At 48.1% G+C, this 20,614-nt stretch overlaps 1 protein-coding gene across 1 annotated transcript in view; it reads left to right on the forward strand.

Annotated features, from left to right (window-relative positions):
• LOC136495706 (mitochondrial import inner membrane translocase subunit TIM17-2-like) overlaps positions 1 to 19,420 on the forward strand; it is a 29,469-nt gene extending 10,049 nt beyond the window's left edge. The window contains exon 2 of the mRNA XM_066491566.1: positions 19,176 to 19,420. The gene's annotated coding sequence lies outside the window, so the exon portion shown is untranslated. The remainder of the gene's footprint in view (positions 1 to 19,175) is intronic.
• Positions 19,421 to 20,614: the final 1,194 nt, after the last annotated feature.

Here is a 20,614-nt window from a genome sequence, read left to right on the forward strand (position 1 = left end):
GCAGCCCCCCGGTAGCGCGTTATGTCCGTAGGACAGTCTCAGCGCTCGGTCGCCTCGAGCACGCGGCGTCGGTAGGAGGCCGAACTTGCCGCGGCAGAGGAACACGAGCGAGCGGCGGCAGAGACCGCTGCAGCAGCGGTAAGGGCGTCGAAGCTAGCAGCAGCCAGAGCGGAGGCGGAAGTGGCGGTGGCGGCGGATGCACCGCGTGCGGCGGTAGCAGAGGTCGAGGTTCTGCGTGGCAGCATCAGCAGCTCCATTTCTGCTGACGACAGCGCCGACGCGGACCTCGAGCTACTAGGGAGGGAGACAGCGCGAGCGCGGGCGGCACGGTGGGCCGCCGCGCACGCCCATGAGCGTGGCGGCAGCCTAGACAGGCGCGGATGTGCCATCGGCGCTCCTAGAGGAGGCGCGCACGGCAACGGTGGCGGACGGGTCGTTGGAGAGCGCGGCCTTCACAGGCAGCGTGGCTCTCTCTCCCCGGATCGGTACCATGATTACCACGGGCTCCAGGCTGTTGTCAGGGACATCAGCCCCGGCGGTGGGTGGCCTACCCTCACTAAGACCAACTACATCGAGTGGGCTGCGGTGATGAGGGTAAAGCTCCAGGTGCGGCACATGTGGGAGGCAGTCCGCTACGACGACGTCAACTACGACCAGGATCGACGGGCGTTGGATGCCCTCATCGCTGCAGTCCCGTCCGAGATGCAGTTCTCGCTTACCAACAAGCGGACTACCAATAAGGCTTGGGACGCCATCGTTGCGGCACGCATCGGCAGCGACCGCGCCCGTAAATCCACACTGCAGGCACTTCACAAAGAGTAGGAGAACCTGGCCTTCGAGCCAGGTGAGGATGTTGATGACTTTGCTCTCCGTCTCAACACTCTGTTGCAGAAGATGGTGCAGTTCGGCGATGACACCTACGGCGAGGAGAGAGCTATCGAAAAGCTCTTTCGCTGCGTCCCCGAGAAGTACAAGCAGATGGCTCGCTCAATCGAGTCTCTGCTGGATCTCTCCACGATGTCGATTGAGGAGGCGATAGGTCGCCTCAAGGTCGTCAACAGCGATGAGCCACAGTCTCTCTCGGGGCCCATCACCAATGGCGGGAAGCTCCTTCTCACTCGGGAGCAGTGGGTTGCCTGCTAAGGTAACCGGAAGAAGGGGGAGCCTTCTTCCGCGATAGGCGGCCGCAAGCGTGGCAAGCCGCGCAAGGTGTGTAGAGACGCCCAGGCCGGGGCACGAGGACGTGCCAAGGGTGATGCTCATGGAGGCGCCCAGGGCGGCACCGCCGGCAAGCACAAGCCGGCATGAGACGACACCTACCGCAACTGTGGCCAGCTTGGCCATTGGGCCAAGGACTGTCGACAGCCACGACGCGGCCAGGCCCATGTCGCATAGGCGGAGGAGGAGGAGCCGGCTCTGTTCATGGCACATGCAAGCATCGAGCTACCTCCAGCGGCACTGGCCGCAGCGGCTCTCCTCCACCTTGATGAGCCAAAAGCACATGCCCTCCTCGGCGACGGCTCCGGCAATAACAAGACTGACGGGTGGTGCCTCGACACCGGCGCCACCCATCACATGACCGGTCGACGGGAGTTCTTCACCGAGCTTGACTCTAGCGTCTGAGGCTCCATCAAGTTTGGGGATGCCTCCGGCGTGGAGATCAAGGGCGTCGGCTCCGTCACCTTCACCACCGTGTTTGGTGAGCACAGGCTACTCACTGGAGTCTACTACATCCCCGTGTTGAGGAACTCTATCATCAGCTTGGGACAACTAGATGAGAACGGTTCGCACGTGGTGGTTGAGGATGGAGTCATGAGGATTTGGGATCACCATCATTGCCTTCTTGCCAAGGTAACTGAAAGCATATAGGCCCCTAGTTTGGTTTCGGTGATTAATGACAATACGTGATTACTGTGACTAACGTGTGTTTTGCAGAGGCAATTAAGTTAGGTCATGGTAATGGAGATCGATTGGGCAATCATGGTGGTCATTCCCCTACGATGGAAATCATTTCGATTTTCAAAGGATTGATGACAAGGTTAAGGATGGACTAGTTCTAAGTGTCGATTGGAGTTGGAGTGACACTTAGAGTAGTTTAGGACTTTGTTTTTTTCTTTGGCCGTACTATTAAGGGGGTACAGATGGGTAGCTTGACCTAGGTGAGTCTAGTGGGTTAGGTGTGGTGCACACTTGCTAAAACTAGCGCTAGGTAGCTCTAAAACAGCCCTTAGATCCATTGGAGCAAACTTCATTCACATATGATCGAGAGTTAGAAGTGAATGGAGGGTCAAATACTGACCGAACGCTGGCTTCGGTGTGACTGGACACTGGCGCAGAGTTCGGTCAGTTCATTTGATCAAGGTGAAGTCATCTGGAAGTGACAGGACGCTGAGAGGTGAAGTGACCGGACGCTGAGGTCCAGCGTCCGGTCGACATCAGTAAGGTTCCAGTGAGGGTAAATTGCAACCGGACGTGTCCGGTCAATGCTGACCAGACGCTGGCCAGCGTCCGGTCACATTGTAAACACTGGAGTTTGGGGTAACTGACCGGCGCATCCGGTCAACATGACTGGAGCGTCCGGTCAACATGACCGGAGCGTCCGGTCACCCCGCAGTGGCACATAACGGTTCGTGTTTTAGCCCATATTATAAATACCACCTCCATTCGTGTGTGTGGGTACTTTTGCTCATTCCAACAACTGAGAAACACGTTTGAGAGTGCCAAGAAGAGCAAGGTCCTAGTGAGGTGATTGAGATTTGAGAATCCCAAAGAGAGCCCTCATTAGTGAAGCAAGAGTAGCAAAGTGTGCATCCACCCTTCTCATTAGGCTTGTCATGGTCAAGTGAGAGTTCGTGCTTGTTACTCTTGGTGATCACCATCACCTAGATGGCTTGGTGGTGATTGGGAGTTTGGTGATCATCCGACGGAGCTTGTGGGTGACCCAAATCAAGTTGTGAGCGGTTGTGGGTGATTCACCGTGATGGAGTGTCAAAGAATCAACTCATAGAGAGCACTTGATCCTTACGCGGATCAAGGGGGAGCTACACTCTGGCGTAGGTGCTCCAACGAGGACTAGTGGGGAGTGGTGACTCTCCGATACCTCGGCAAATCATCGTCGTGTTCCTTCTCCTCTCTTTACTTTAAGCATTTACTTTGAGCAATTCAGTACTTGCCATTCACATTCCTAGAATTACCATGCTAGAGTAGGATTGGAACTTAGGGTGCTAAACTTTTGTGCGTTAGATCAATAGAAACACTTTCTAGGCACAAGGGGTTAATTGGGCTAACCATAGGATTTGATTATTGCAAAGAAATTTGTAATTAGCCCAATTCAACCCCCCCTCTTGGGCATCTTGATCCTTTCAATTGGTATCGGAGCCTCATGCTCATGTATTTAGGCTTAATCGCCTAGAGCAAGATATCTCACGGGGATGGACCTCCTCCTATCTTTGAGGGAGATGATTTTCCTTATTGGAAAATTCGCATAGAGGCGTATCTAGAAGCTCTAGATGTTGGTATTCTTAGAGCCGCATCACAAGGCTTCCCAAAACCTCGGGATGCTACTCACCTACAAGGCGATTAGGTGAATTACGAGAAGTGGAATGCAAAGGCTCGAAACACCATCTTTAGAGGCCTTTGCAAAGATGTGTTCAATTGGGTGAGGAACCATAAAGCCGTCCATGCACTATGGTCGGACGTTTGTGTGCTCCATGAGGGAACTAAGAGTGAGCGTGAGGAACGCTATCATCTTGTCATGAAAAAGCTCAACTCTTTTGAAATGTTTCCTAAAGAATGTGCTAATGAGATGTATTCACGTTTGAATGTTCTTGTAGACGAGATCAATGGGCTTGGACTTACTCAAATGCAACCATCCGATGTTGTAGGAAAGATCTTGAGTGTCCTCCCCATTGATAAATATGGGCATATTGTGACCGTGCTTCATCAAGGTGATCTTTCCACTGTTACACCGACACAAATCTTAGGAAAGATCAATGCTCATGAGATGTACATGCACATCACGCCACAAGATGGCTCATCCTCTACCAAGAAGAAAGATAAGGACTTAGCATTCAAAGTTAGCCAAGAGAAGGGTAAAGCAAGACTTGAGTATGAGAGCTCAAGTGATGATGAAGTTGATGAAAGTCTTGCTCTCATGGTGAAGAAGACCGCCAAGATGCTAAAGAAGCTCAACAAGAGTGGCATCAAGTTTGATGGCAAGAAGAAGAAGTTCTTCACTAGCTCTAGAAGGAAGCCAATCTCCGAGATGGATTGCTTCAATTGTGGAGAACTTGGTCATCTAGCACACCAATGCACTAAGCTCAAAAAAGACAAGTTCAAGAACAAATACAAGGGCAAAAAAGATGACTCAAGTAATGAAGAAGAAGAAGAGAAGAAGAAGAAAGAAGAGAGATAGCAAGAAGAAGGACTTCCACAAAAAGAAGAAGAGTGGAAAGGCATACATTGTCGGTGATTGGCTCACGGATATTGATTCATCTAGTGCCTCATCCGATGATGATAGTGACAACGAGAAGGTGGCCGTAATTGTTATCGACTCTTCATCATCAGCACCGCCACCATCGCCATCATCCTCTACACACCTATGCCTTATGGCCAAGGGTGACCGCAAGGTATCTAATAATGATGATAGTAGTGATGATGAGCATGCTAGTGATGATGATAGCGATAGTGATGATGAATATGAATCACCTTCTTATGATGATCTTGCTAGATTGCTAAAACAATATACTAAGATCATTATAAAAACTAGAGCTAAAATGAAAAGCTAGAAGCTAAAAATGATTCTCTTTTAGCCAAATGTGATATAGCAGAAAAGGCTAGTGTTGAGCTTAAAGAAGCAAATGATGCTATATCATCCAAACTCAAGGAGCTTTTAAGAAAGAGCTTAAAGAAAAACATGATAAACTTGAGAGGACACATAATGAGCTCATCACTAGCCACAACAAGCTAAGAGAAGAATATACTACTCTTAAGGTTAATCATGATAATCTTGTTATTGCTCAAGAATTCTTATCCAATGAGCCACATGATGCTACTAACGATGTTGTTAAGATTGATATAGCTACATCATGTGATGACTTGATTATTGAGAGCATTGAGCAAAGTTCTAGTAGCAAGGGCAAGCAAGTGGTTGAAGCCGATGATTATGATGAGTTTGTCAAGCTCAAGAATGACAATGAAAAGCTCAAGAAAGATCTTGAAGAACTCAAAACCACCAAGTCTATTGTGCTAGAAACTATTGTTCATGATGATAGTTTGATCCTTGAGAATGAGAAGCTCAAAGATGAGAACAAGAAGCTCAAGGAAGAGAAAAACAATGATGCTCTTAAGGAAAAAAATAAGAAGCTAAAGTTGGAAAAAGAGCATCTTAAGATTGGATTGAGCAAGTTCACTAGAGACAAGCATCTTCAAAGTGAGCTACTAATGAACACCGTCATAAAGATGGATAGAAGTGGCATTGGGTACTTGGCAAACCAAGAGAAGAAGGCTCAAGCTCAACAACAACATAAGTCCAAGCCAAAGCCAAAGAGATATTTTGAGTGTGGACAAGAAGGCCACTTTGCTTATGAATGCCAAACTCCACCACCACAACCCTTACCCAAGCATACTAAACCTTTTGCCTTCAATGCTCACTACATGCTTAGAAAGGATTCTAGTGGAAAGATGAAAGTCATGTTCTTAGGTCCTCCCTATAAGAATATGTCTAAGAAAATTTGGGTTGCAAAGTCACTTGTTGAGAATGTGAAGGGCCCTCAACAAGTTTAGGTTCCTAAAGCTTGATCTATTGTGTGTAGGTGAACTACAAGACTGATGGAAGTCATTGGGTTATTGACAGTGGTTGTACACAACATATGACCGGTGATCCTCGTATGTTCACCTCACTAGATGAAGAAGTAGATGGACAAGAAAGAATCACATTTGAAGATAACTCAAAGGGCAAGGTCAAAGGATTGGGCAAAGTAGCTATATCAAATAATCATTCTATCTCCAATGTGCTATATGTTGCTTCATTGAGTTTCAACTTGCTATTCGTTGGACAATTGTGTGATCTTGGCTTCCAATGCTTGTTTACCGAGAAGGAGGTTGTTGTATCCAAGAAGGATGATGATCATGTGATATTCAAAGGATTTAGATACAACAACCTATATCTAGTGGACTTCACCTCCGAAGATGCAAACTTGAAGACATGCCTATTCACCAAAACAACACTTAGGTGGCTATGGCATAGAAGACTTGCTCATATTGGGATGAGCTCACTCAAGAAGCTAATGAAGAATGATTTGGTGAGAGGGTTGAAGGATGTGAAGTTTGAGAAGGACAAGCTTTGTAGTGCATGTCAAGCCGACAAGCAAGTTGCAAATACCCATCCAACAAAAGCTTTCATGTCAACCGCAAGAGTGCTAGAACTCCTTCATATGGATTTATTTGGACCAACAACATACAAGAGTTTGGAAGGAAATCTTTATTGTCTTGTGATTGTTGATGACTATTCAAGGTATATATGGGTATTCTTCCTTCATGACAAATCCAAAGTTGCATCTTGTTTCAAGAAGTTTGCCAAGAGAGCACAAAATGAATTTGAAGTGAAGCTTAAGAAGATAAGAAGTGACAATGGGAAGGAATTTGACAACACAAACATAGAAGCCTATTGTGATGAAGTTGGGATCAAGCATGAGGTCTCCACAACATATACTCCTCAACAAAATGGTGTAGTTGAGAGGAAGAACCGGACATTGATCACTTTTGCACGAACAATGCTTGATGAGTACAACACCCCCAAAGCTCTATAGGCGGAAGCTATCAACACCGCATGCTATGCATCAAACCACCTATTCCTTCAAAAGTTCCTTGGCAAGACACCTTATGAGTTGCTCAATGGAAAGAAGCCGGACGTCTCCTTCTTTAGGGTGTTTGGTTGCAAATGCTACATCTACAAGAAGCGCCAACACCTAAGGAAGTTTCAAAGATGTTGTGATATTGGTTTTCTTGTTGGTTACTCATCAAAGTCCAAAGCGTATAGAGTATTTAATCATGCCACCGGCTTGGTTGAAGAAACATATGATGTGGAATTTGATGAATCTAATGACTATCAAGGAGCACATGAGAATCTTGATGATGTAGGTGATGAACCATTGAGGGAGGCTATAAAGAACATTCCGGTTGGAGACATCAAGCCTAAAGATGATGAAGATGATGTACAAGTGATTGATCCACCTTTCTCATCAAGTGTGTCACAAGATGGTGATAAAGATAAGAGAGTAGAAAATAAAGACACTCATGTCACCCATGATCAAATGGTGGTACAAGCACAAGATGTTGATGCTCCACAACCTCCTCCTCAAGTGGTTAATAGAAGAAATACACCTCTACTATAAGATCATTCATAAGATCTCATCATAGGGAGTCCATCAAAGGGTGTAATGACTCGCTCACAAAAACTTGCTTCATTTATTGCTCATCACTCTTTTGTCTCTTGCTTTGAGCCTACTAAGGTAGAAGAAGCTCTTCAAAATCTGGATTGGATAAATGCAATGCATGAAGAGTTGAACAACTTCACCCGCAATGAAGTTTGGACTCTTGAAGAGCGGCTCAAAGGTGCAAGAGTCATTGGAACAAAGTGGGTGTTCCGAAACAAGCAAGATGATCAAGGCGTTGTTGTGAGGAACAAGGCAAGACTAGTGGCAAAGGGGTTCTCTCAAGTTGAAGGTTTGGATTTTGGAGAGACCTTTGCACCGGTTGCAAGATTAGAAGCCATCCGTATCCTCCTTGCATATGCATCACATCACGAAATGAAACTTTATCAAATGGATGTGAAAAGTGCATTTTTAAATTGCTTTATTAATGAACTAGTCTATGTTGATCAACCTCCCGGATTTGAAGACACTAGATATTCTAATCATGTTTATAGGTTGTCCAAGGCTTTATATGGGCTTAAGCAAGCCCCAAGAGCTTGGTATGAGCGCCTTCGGGACTTCCTCATTGAGAAGGGCTTCACCATTGGGAAGGTTGACACCACACTATTCACCAAGAAGCTTGATGGGCATACCTTATTTTGTCAAGTGTATGTTGATGATATCATCTTTGGATCATCAAATGAAGATTCTTGCAAAGAGTTTGGTGAATTGATGTCGAAGGAGTTCGAGATGCCAATGATTGGAGAGCTTACATTCTTTCTTGGTTTTCAAGTCAAGCAAATGAGAGAAGGGATTTTCATCTCTCAAGAGAAATATACAAATGATCTTCTCAAGAGATTCAAGATGGATGAATATAAGCCAATCAAGACACCAATGTCAACTAATGGATATCTCGACCTAGATGAGTGAGGTAACCCGGTTGATCAAACTCTCTACCGCTCTATGATTGGTAGCTTGTTATATTTGACCGCATCTAGGTCCGACATCATGTTTAGTGTGTGTATGTGTGCTAAATTTCAAGCTAATCCTAAGGAAACTCATTTAATTGTCGTAAAAAGAATTCTTAGGTATCTTAAGCACACACCAAGCATTGGTCTTTGGTATCCCAAAGGAGCTATATTTGAGTTAGTTGGCTATTCCGATTCGGATTATGCCGGTTGTAAAGTTGATAAAAAAGCACATCCGGAGGGTGCCATTTGCTTGGTAGATCACTTGTGTCTTGGTCCACCAAAAAGCAAAATAGTGTGGCTTTGTCCACCGCCGAAGCGGAATACATTGCTGTGGGTGCTTGTTGTGCACAAATACTTTACATGAAACAAACTTTGCTAGACTATGGTGTAGTTTTAAAAAAAGTACCTCTTTTGTGCGACAATGAAAGTGCGGTAAAACTTGCAAATAATCCGATTCAACACTCTCCAGCCAAGCACATAGATATCCGTCATCACTTTTTTAGAGATCATGTTACTAAAAATGATATATCACTAGAAGGTGTAAGGACCGAAGATCAATTGGCGGATATCTTCACTAAACCGCTAGATGAGACAAGATTTTGTAGATTGCGGAATGAGCTCAATGTTCTTGATTTTAGTAACTTTACTAAAAAATTAGCTTTTGTTGTCCCTAGCATTGCATTGTAATATACAACATGTTTAATGTTTTGTAATGCATATAGGGCTTGTCTAACATGGTTAAGATAACCGCCGAAAAGCGTGTGAAGAAGTTTAACCTTGGATCAAACTTGACAAACAACTAGATTTATTTTCAAGTATTGCATTGCATATGCATGATTGTTGTTTGTCATTTGTCTTAAAATTGCCCTCTTATTACCTATTTTCTTAAAAAGAATGATAGCCTAAGGCAAAATATTTTTTGAAAAACATGAGGGTTTGAGAGAGGTCACTCATATCAGTCCCAATTGGTGTTTATTTAGATCTTATTTGAGTTGGGACTTGATTGGGAACAGGCAGCACGAAGGACTTTGAAGATTCACTGGAAAAGGAGTGACCGGACGCTGCACCGGACTCTAGAGTCCAGCGTCCGGTCAGTTCATAGGAGGTGAATAGCTATCGAGAAGGAGTGACCGGACACTGAAACAGTGTTTTCCCAGCGTCCGGTCATATGGAGCTTCAGCGTCTGGTCGAGCATGAAGGCGTCAAGGCTAGGTGACCGGACTCTGGCTATGTCTGATCACGATTCCAGGAGAATTGGACCTCTCTGGAATCGACTAGACGCTGGGTGGCAGCGTCCGATCACTGCCACTGGAGCATCCGGTCAATAGGAATCGTGCGGATTGCAAACTCTTTCTCCGTTTCCTATTCAATCTCGCGGGGGACCCCTTTATAATCGAGTGTCGCCCTGACCTAGCCTCTTACCTGCGCCGACTTCGCCACCTGTCCAAGCCGCCATGCCCGCGCTCTCGAGCCCTAGCCACGTAGCAAGCTTCACCACTCCATCCTCTGTCGAGCCCGCGCACCACCACATCGCCGCTCATCGTCGCGCCCTGCCTGCACTGCCACACCCGTGCCGAGCCGCCGCGCCCGTGCCAAGCCACCACGCCACCGTTCTCGTGCACCACCGCAGCGTCGTAGTGCCACCTCCCTATGCCAGCCGCCACCTAGCGCCAGCCCTAGCTGTAGTGCCGACTGATCCATCACCGGAGAGCCTCTAGTGCCCACTCTGAACCCTTGCCATTGATTCACTACGCATCGCGTAACCCTAGCCAATCCGGTGGTTCCCCGTTCATACCTCTTCTCGTCGATTCGCCGGTTCGTCAGGTAGCAAGCCCGCATTTCAATTTCATACCTAATTGCTTGCTCTATTAGGGTTTCGTATCTCTAGATGAATAATTAAAAGTATTTGTATATCATATCTATTCCATCGTGTCGCAAGTCGGTGCCATTGAGGTGTCAGTGGCAGTTGTCAGTTCACTCGGGGCCAAGCTCGCGAGTATGGATCGAGGCCAAGCCTCGGAAGTGATAGTCACAGTTGTCTCTTATCAGCGGCAGTTGTTCTCTTCAGATCCAACCGATGGTTTGCGTCAAGAATGTTGGGGGCGGTCCGGGTGATGAGGATCCGAGGCGTCTGCCTCGCTTGCCTACAGATCCTAAAGGCAAGGCGACGAAGAAGACTGCAACAAAGAAGTGCAAGTACCCAGATGCAGAGATAGCTAGAGCACCCATAGTTGTAGAGGTTATAGAGCGTGCCGAGAGAGGAGGTGCTCGCAGTGGAGTCCGGATTGCATATCAGCTTTCACTAGAAGCAAGGGCTACACTTGAGCGGGTTGAGCACCTTCATGTGGTCCACCTGGGACTCTCATGATTGGAGAACGGCGTGTTGCCATCGATGAGCATCAGCCTCAGGAGGAGTCACAGCAGCAGGCACCGTCAGCAGAGTAGACTCAGGAGGGACAGCAGGCCGAGGAGATAGAGCCGGCACCTCAGCCACAGTTACGCTGCTCTGGTCGTACCCGTGCTCCAGTTACACCGAGGCTAGATACTCAGCGAAGGGGTTCTCGTCCACCGCCCAGACCACATGGTCCGCCTCCTGTGACACACTTGGACTTGAGGGCCGCCATGGCCAAGCAGGTGCAGCAGCTCAGGTTTGTGGAGTTTGAGCAGTGGTTCCCGCCGAGGAGGGATGACAGAGCATCAAATGACTTCTACACACCTCTCTAGGAGGATTTCTACAATGCATATCTTAACAGTGGAGCTGTATTTAGACCTTAGAGGGTGTGTCATATTGAGTCTATAGTTGCAGCAGTTAGAGAGCACATTCGCCCCTACCTTACATATCTACCAGGGCTGACAGACTTGATTGGACGGACCCCTACCTTACATATCTACTAGGGCTGACAGACTTGATTGGACGGACAAGATTATATGTTCCATCTTGGGTCTGTCAGTTCTATGCTACTCTATGGATTGACCCACAACATAGATACATTCACTTTGCATTCAGAGGCAGAGATTATAGGCTGACAAGCACTAGGGTCAGGGAGATACTCAGGCTTCAAGAGCAGCCTGTCCGGTTACATGATGTTTGCTATGGACAGACAGCGCCTCCCAGACGCCCTCATGGCGGTATGGTGCCTCCCACAGATTTGGTTCACCACTGCTTCAAGGAGCCTTTTGGCGAGGGGTCGAGCAGGACTCCCAGTGATCTCACTCCTACAGCTAGAGTGTTGGATGCCATTATGAGGAGGACCTTGATTCCGAGGATGGGGTATCGTGAGGGTTTGACTCGCTTGCAGCTATGGCTTTTCAACTCCCTGATGCAGCAGACCGTATTTGATATTTGGGATCTCCTTCTTTCAGAGATGGAGGATACTATTGCTGAGGGGTTCAGAGGTCATCGACAGTTGCCCTATGTCTATTGGACCACATTTCTTATTCATAGGGCAGTTACAGTGAGGTCGCCTGAGATGTTAGCTGAGTACAGTGGTGCTACTACAGAGTTTCCTACATACAATCTGACTCAGATGATCCGCCATAGTACACCATAGGCACCTAGTCAGTCGTGCCATCGTCCAGATGTACCCGAGACTGCAGCCCAGCAGGATGCTATTATCAGGGATATTGCAGCTACTGAGGAGCAGCTTGCTCAGCAGGAGGAGATGGTCGAGAGCGACCCCAATGATAGCTCAGACGAGGACTGCCGGGACATTCCTCATATGCCTGCACGTCGACATGATCATGAGGCCGGTAGCTCCAATTCAGCTCCACCTGCACCGTAGACAGACCCCGCTCTACTTGCTATACTTGAGTGGATGAGGCAGGATCAGGCACGCTAGGCTCAGGAGACCGTTGCCACTTTTGCATAGTTCCAGACTCGGCAGGACGAGTTTCAGCGACAACAGCTAGCTATTCAGCAGCAGACGTAGGCTCTACAGCAGCAGCAGCAGGCCATGCATCAGTAGTAGATCCTCATGCAGCAGCAGCTACTTGGATTTATGCAGCATGTAGTGACAGCGATTGGGGCTCCACAGCCTTCGCCCTAGCTTGGTCAGCCTACCACCATTTCGATGACTCTAGCATTATAGCCTAGTGGGCTTCAGAGTCAGGGAAAGCCACCAACACAGTACGCTTCACCTACAGAGCAGGTGTCCCAGTATTTTTCTTCGCCAGTGATAGCCCCACGGTTCACACCTCTTTAGACAGGCTTCACACCAGCTGAGACACCCTCGCTGCTAGTGCCAGAGACTACAGTGTCCAGGAGCCTTGGTGCATCCTTCAGTGAGTTGACAGGGCAGCCTATTCCTCCATACTTGCATGTCCCCGATCCTTCTACAGTTGCACCTATTACCGAGACTACAGAGATACTCCCTTCCTCAGTGGCATCATCAGAGCCAGCTGCTTCAGCCATACCAGCACAGCCTACAACAGCTCCTATTCCTGATTCGACCCAGACTGCTTCAGCATCGCTTCCAGCTACAGAGGGTTAGACTGCTCAGAGCTCAGGGTTAGATGATGATGGTGCCCAGTTTCAGCTCGCTCCTCGTACCTCAGCGCCCGGCTCGTCCGTTGCCGCCCCGCCGACCAACCCTTAGGTTTTGGTGTTTGACGCCAAAGCGGGAGAGGGTTCGAGTATGATAGCCTTAGGGGGAGCTTAGCTTACTTAGTAGTTTATTATCTAGTACATCTGGAGTTTTATGTGTGATACACTTTTATGCATTCGTCGTGTGTTTACTTCTATGCATTAAACTATATCTTTGTGATAGTGATATCTACGTGATAGTGATATATGACATGTGTGCTCTGTACTTTAAATTCTTTATATGTCATATCACTTGTGCTATGCTCATTTGCTTTGCTTCCGCGTTTTGCTCCGATGCAAATGAGCTTTATTACTTGTACTCATGCTTATTTCATATCTTTTGAGTACACCATGTTGGCTTGGGTCATATAAGATTGCCTAACACTTTTGTTCTTATTGCCGAAAGCTTATATGAACCAAGCATGTTAAAAACATCATCTCTTTCACATACTCGAGGTAGTATTGTCATCAATCACCAAAAAGGGGGAGATTGAAAGTATCTAGGCCCCTAGTTGGGTTTCGGTGATTAATGACAATACATGATTACTGTGACTAATGTGTGTTTTGCAGAGGCAATTAAGTTAGGTCATGGTAATGGAGATCGATTGGGCAATCATGGTGGTCATGCCCCTACGATGGAAATCGTTTCAGTTTTCAAAGGATTGACGACAAGGTTAAGGATAGACTAGTTCTAAGTGTCGATTGGAGTTAGAGTGACACTTAGAGTAGTTTAGGACTTTGTTTTTTCCTTTAGCCATACTATTAAGGGGGGTATGGACGGGTAGCTTGACCTAGGTGAGTCTAGTGGGTTTGGTGTGGTGCACACTTGCTAAAACTAGCGCTAGGTAGCTCCAAAATAGCCCTTAGATCCATTGGAGCAAACTTCATTCACATATGATCGAGAGTTGGAAGTGAATGGAGGGTCAAATACTGACCGGACGCTGGCTTCGATGTGACCGGACGCTGGCTCAGAGTCCAGTCAGTTCATTTGATCAAGGTGAAGTCGTCTGGAAGTGACCGGACGCTGAGAGGTAAAGTGACCGGACGCTGAGGTCCAGCGTCCGATCGACATCAGTAAGGTTCCAGTGAGGGTAAATTGCGACCGGACGCGTCCGATCATACTGTAAACACTAGAGTTCGGGGTAAACTGACCGGCGCGTCCGGTCAACATGACCGGAGCGTCCGGTCACCCCGTAGTGGCACATAACGGTTTGTTTTTTCAGCCCATGTTATAAATACCACCTTTATTCGTGTGTGGGGGTACTTTTACTCATTCCAACAGCTGAGAAACACGTTTGAGAGTGCCAAGAAGAGTAAGGTCCTAGTGAGGTGATTGAGATTTGAGAATCCCAAAGATAGCCCTCATTAGTGAAGCAAGAGTAGCAAAGTGTGCATCCACCCTTCTCATTAGGCTTGTCGTGGTCAAATGAGAGTTCGTGCTTGTTACTCTTGGTGATCGCCATCACCTAGATGGCTTGGTGGTGATTGGGAGTTTGGTGATCATCCGACGGAGCTTGTGGGTGACCCAACTCAAGTTGTGAGCGGTTGTGGGTGATTCACCATGATGGAGTGTCAAAGAATCAACCCGTAGAGAGCACTTGATCCTTGCGCGAATCAAGGGGGAGCTACATCCTTGTGCGGGTGCTCCAACGAGGACTAGTGGGGAGTGGTGACTCTCTGATACCTCAGCAAAACATCGCCGTGTTCCTTCTCCTCTCTTTACTTTAAGCATTTACTTTGAGCAATTCAATACTTGTCTTTTACATTCCTAGAATTGCCATGCTAAAGTAGGATTGGAACTTAGGGTGCTAAACTTTTATGCGTTAGATCAATAGAAACATTTTCTAGACATAAGGGGTTAATTGGGCTGACCATAGGATTTGTTTATTGCAAAGAAATTTGTAATTAGCCCAATTCACCCCCTCCCCCTCTTGGGCATCTTGATCCTTTCAGTAACCAGAAGCGCAAATCGACTCTACGTACTTAACGTGCAGGTGGCACAACCCCTTTGTCTCGCTGCTCGTTGGGATGACGAGGCGTGGTAGTGGCACGAGCGCTTCGGGTACCTTCACTTTGATGCCCTAAAGTGGCTCAGTGCCACAGAGATGGTGCGAGGCCTGCCGTGCCTCGACCATGTGGAGCAGCTCTGCGACGTCTGCGTGTTGACGAAGCAGAGACGACTCCCCTTTCCCCAGCGGGCGAGCTTTCGAGCCAAGGAGAGGCTCGAGCTTGTGCACGGGGACTTGTGTGGCCCGGTGACACCGGCCACATCGGGAGGACGACGCTACTTCCTGCTGCTCATCGATGACCTCTCCCGCTGCATGTGGGTGATGGTCCTCGGCAGCAAGGGAGAGGCTGCGGACGCCATTAGGCGCGCGTAGGCTGCTGTGGAGGCAGAGTGTGGCCGTAAGCTACGCGTGCTACGCACCGACAACAGCGGCGAATTCATGGCGGCTGAATTCACGTCGTATAGCGCTGATAAGGGCATTCAGCGCCACTACTCCGTGCCGTATAGCCCGCAGCAGAACGGCGTCATCGAGCGGCACAACCAGACAGTTGTGGGGATGGCTCGGGCCCTTCTCAAGCAGAGGGGGGATGCCGGCTGTCTTCTAGGGAGAGGCGGTGGTGTCGGCCATCTACATCCTCAACCGCTCGCTTATTAAGGTGCTCGACGGTAGGACGTCGTACGAGGCTTGGCATGGGCGCAAGCCGGCGGTCTCCCACTTGCGGGTCTTTGACTGCCTCGCGTTCGCCAAGGAGCTTGGCCACATCAGCAAACTCGACGACAGGAGCACTCCAGGAGTGTTCATCGGCTACGCGGAGGGCTCGAAGGCCTACCGCATCCTCGACCCAAAGACACAGCGTGTGCGCACGGCGCGCGACGTTGTGTTCAACGAAGGGCGAGGATGGGCGTGGGACAAGGCGGTGGACGACGGCTCGGCTCCGACGTACGACGACTTCACTGTCGAGGGAGCTGGGGGAGTAGGCAGCTCTTCTTCGACGAGCGTGTCTACCCCAGTCCCCGAGCCTCCACCGACCCCGGCGCCTGCTACTCCGACAGCACCACGCTCTCTAGCCAGGACCTCAGCTGCGATGAGTTCTTCGCCGGCTCCACCACAGCCGGCACTACCACGCACTCCAGCACCGATAGGCACCTCTCCGGGCACATCTACTCTAACACCAGCTCGTGTTAAGCACAGCCCGGTTGAGCTCGCTACTCCACTCCCTCACAATGAGGAGCGCATCGACGCGTACCACGATGGCGAGCTATTGTGGTACCGTACGATGGAGAACCTTCTCGGTGACCAGTCGGTGCCGGGACTGGTGCCTCATGATCTGGAGGCACAGTTGCACCTTGCGTGTGACGACGGTGAGCCTCGATCATTTGCTGAGGTCGAGAGACACGCGGCATGGCGCACCGCGATACAGTTGGAGATGGATGCGATTGAGAAGAACCGCACCTAGGAGCTTACTGACCTTCCTCGTGGCCACCCTTAAGTGGGTGTACAAGCTGAAGAGGGATGAAGCCGGAACCATCGTCAAGCATAAGGCTCGCTTGGTGGCACGAGGTTTTGTGCAGCAGGAGGGGTCGACTTCGACGATGCCTTTGCTCCCGTGGCACGGATGGAGTCTGTGCGACTCCTCCTTACGCTAGCTGCCTAGAAGGGCTGGCGTGTTCATCACATGGACGTCAAGTCGGCGTTCCTTAACGGTGACTTGAAGAAGGAGGTCTACGTGCACTAGCCGCTGGGATTTGTGATCCCCGGCAAGGAGGGCAAGGTGCTCCGCCTGCGTAAGGCCCTCTATGGCTTGCGGCAGGCACCGAGGGCGTGGAATGCTAAGTTGGATTCCACGCTAAAGGGGATGGGCTTTGAGCAAAGCCCACACAAGATGGCCATCTACCGATGGGGCAGTGGAGGAAATGCTCTGTTGGTGGGTGTCTACGTCGACGACTTAGTGATCACCGGCACCAATGATGCGAAGGTGGCGGCATTCAAGGAAGAGATGAATGCCACCTTCTAGATGGGTGACCTGGGGCCTCTCTACTTCTACCTAGGAATCGAGGTGCACCAGGATGACTCTGGGATCATGCTTCGACAGACCACCTACGCCAAGCGCGTCATTGAGCTAGCTGGGCTCACCGACTGCAACCCAGCTCTCACTCCGATGGAGGAGAGGCTGAAGCTGAGCCACGACAGCACGACGTAGGAGGTGGACGCTACGTAGTACCAGCGTCTTGTGGGGAGCCTTTGCTACCTCGTCCACACACGGCCGGACTTGGCATTCTCCGTCGGCTACGTTAGTCGGTTCATGCAGCGACCGACGACGGAGCACCAGCAGGCTGTGAAGAGGATCATCCGCTACGTTGCGGGGACTCTCGACCACGGCCTCTACTACCCTAGGTGCCCTGGGGTGGCACACTTCGTCGGGTACAGCGATAGCGACCATGCCGGCGACATCGACACCAGCAAGAGCACGAGCGGGATCCTCTTCCTCCTCGGTAAGTGCCTCGTTAGCTGGCAGTCGGTCAAGCAGCAGGTGGTGGCCCTGTCCAGCTGCGAGGCCGAGTATATAGCGGCCTCCACCGCTTCGACTCAGGCGCTCTGGCTCGCTCGACTGCTTGGTGATCTCCTCGGCAGAGACACTAGAGCGGTGGAGCTCAGGATGGACAGCAAGTCCGCTCTGGCCCTGGCAAAGAACCCTGTTTTCCATGAACAGAGTAAGCACATTCGGGTGAGGTACCACTTCATTTGAGGCTGTTTGGAGGAAGGGAGCATCAAGGCAAGCTACATCAACACCAAGGACCAGCTTGCGGACCTGCTTACCAAGCCTCTTGGGAGGATCAAGTTCCTTGAGCTCTGCTCCAGAACCGGGATGGTTCAACTTTCGCACAAGACGATGCACAAGACTTAGGGGGAGAATGATGGGATAAGTCTCTGTGTTGGCTGGTCTTTATGGGGCTGCAGCATATGGTCCTTGTGGCTACATGGTGGTCTTGCTGCCCATCAAGGACAACATCCTTGACTAGCTAGGACAACATCTTAGCATCTAGGACAGCATCTTTGACTGGCTAGGACAACATCTTAGCATCTAGGACAGCATCTATTTTAGGACAGCATGTTAGCATCTAGTATCTTGGCATATGCTTGGCTGGCTAGTAGCCTATAAATATGAATCTCCAACCCCTCAGGTCGGTATGACATTGTGTGAGAAATAAACCAGAAAATTGCCCCAACTTCTAGTGTCATCCTGTCTCGATGAGAGTAAGAATTCAGCTACTACCAAGAGTAAGAATTCAACGACTAACACGCTTCGATGCTATTTGTTGTTTCTAAATTGCCTCCTTGTTCAGTTGATATTATCTGAATATCTTAGTATCTACTGGAGTTTCATGGACTTAATCTGCTTCCAGGACGAGTTTAATAAGGTTTCTCTTCTGTTCTTCCTTGCTCGACCTGGCGCACTTATAGAATTGCCAGTCCACCAAAGCACTAATAAATAGTTGGTCCCTTGGTTTAGCTATACCAGCAGAATGGCTGGCCACCGTTTAGCGTTTAAGCGGCGTTTAAAAAAGCTAAATGGCTGTTTAGGTGAACACTTGCTCCAAATAGTGACTTTTTAGGAAAGCTGCAAACACCTTTCATTTCCAGAACTACTGTTCACTTCAAATTTTATATTTTCTGTAACAGTTATGTTGTCATTTTTTTTGGTGTGTGTGGTGCAGTGTAATCCGGGATGAACTCTGCAGCTCTCTTGAGTGTGCTTTGATCAGGGATGGTATTGCCCCCATTCAGTTTATATCTGTCTGCCAACTAGAATTTCGTTATCTGAATTCTGAATATTACTAAATATTTTCAACAAGTTTCCAAGAAAATGCAACACTTTATTGCCCCCATTGATAATATGGCTACAAAATGTCCTTACCTATGCTTTTGCTGTAAATCAATTGGCTGCCTTTGAGAAAGCAAAGTTGCAATGTGCAAGTGTAGGTAGTTTTTAAGGTGTGACGCCTGTCTGAACTGAGTTTTCTTTGAGAAATGGTGAGAGGAAAGGGCTATATCCTCTGCATATACTGCTGTACTTGTTCATTCATTCTAGTACACTGCAGTATTCTTGGTTTGTTATGCTATAATTTTATATAAAAATGCAATGCCATTGTCCTAATTGTATCATATACGCTAATGAACTCCATGTTTTCCTGTTGTGTAGGTCAGATTATCCTACTACTTGTAGGGAGGGGCGTCAGAAGTTTGAAATGACTCCTAAGGCCTGACGACAGTAGAATTATAGGGCAAAATAAAGCTTTACCTTGAGCTCCAGGACTCAGTTCTATCTGACAAAATTCACTAAGGAGCGTTTGGATCCTTGAATTAAATTCATTCTAATAATTATAATTTAAACATAGCTTAATTAAACTAATATAGTTGTATATAGAATATATTTGTATATTTATTGTTAGGCATACAAGGGACATACTTATATGTCGCATTTCTATTGTATGGAAGTGAGTTGAAGAATGTGTTATAAGTTAGAGAATAGACTTATATCATAGTGATCTGTAAAATCCATTTCCATCTCCTACGCTATGAATTTGAGATATGCTTATTTGTGAGTTTAGGAATGTTATGGAATATCAAATTCCAAGCCAAATAGCCTAACCTATTATGTAGATTTTAATTCCTTCAAAATGAAGGATGCAAACGGCCCTGACAGGCTTCTAAATTGAGTGGTATAAATTCAGGAGCTTTTGCTTATAGTAGCATACTGTCCTGCCTCCTGTGTCGAGTGCAAAGCTCCGTGATGACTTCGTCCCATGTTTTGGTATATGAAGTGGTGAACGGTGAACTACTGAATACAATTCCCGGTGTCTGGTGATGAATCAGAGGTAATTAGGGGGTGTTTGGTTGCACGGACTAAACTTTATGTCAAATCGGATGTTTGAACACTAATTAGGAGTATTAGGCATAGGCTAAGTACAAAACTAATTACACAGATTGAGGCTAATTTGTGAGACGAATCTATTAAACCTAACTAATGCATGATTTGACAATGTGGTGCTACAGTAAACATGTGGTAATCATGGATTAATTATGTTTAATAGATTCGTCTCGCTAATTAGTCTACTCCTGTACAATTAGTTTTATAATTAACTAATGTTTAATTCTCTAGTTAGCATCCAAACGTTCAACAAACTAAACTTTAGCCCCTGAATCCAGGAAAACTCTAAATTTGCACACAGTGAACAGTGATAGAGCCGCGCAGGAGCGCCGCTAAAGAGGTCCTAAATTTGCACACAGTTATTTGGCTGTCGGCTCCGACTCGAACACGACTGATCTGACGTTATTTTTTTTCCTGTTTTCGTAACATGACTGGATAATTTGTTAATTCGGGTACCAGTGGGAAACCTGTTCGGATAGGAACTGCTTGTCACCCGAGGCGAGGTGAATTCTGAACACCAACCGGCCGCAGCCCGTATATGATAAATTAGGGAGGGGCATAATAAACGCGACACGTCCAAGCGAAACCGCATACTTCCGTTCCGATCGAGATCATCCTGCTAAACAAGCAAGCTGCACCGCCGCTGCCAGAGACAGAGCCGCCGCGCCGGTGCGCGATGAGGGAGGAGCAGCCGCTCTACCCTGGGATCC

Source organism: Miscanthus floridulus, chromosome 1 (genome assembly GCF_019320115.1).
Source record: "Miscanthus floridulus cultivar M001 chromosome 1, ASM1932011v1, whole genome shotgun sequence".
NCBI classification, from domain to species: Eukaryota; Viridiplantae; Streptophyta; class Magnoliopsida; order Poales; family Poaceae; genus Miscanthus; species Miscanthus floridulus.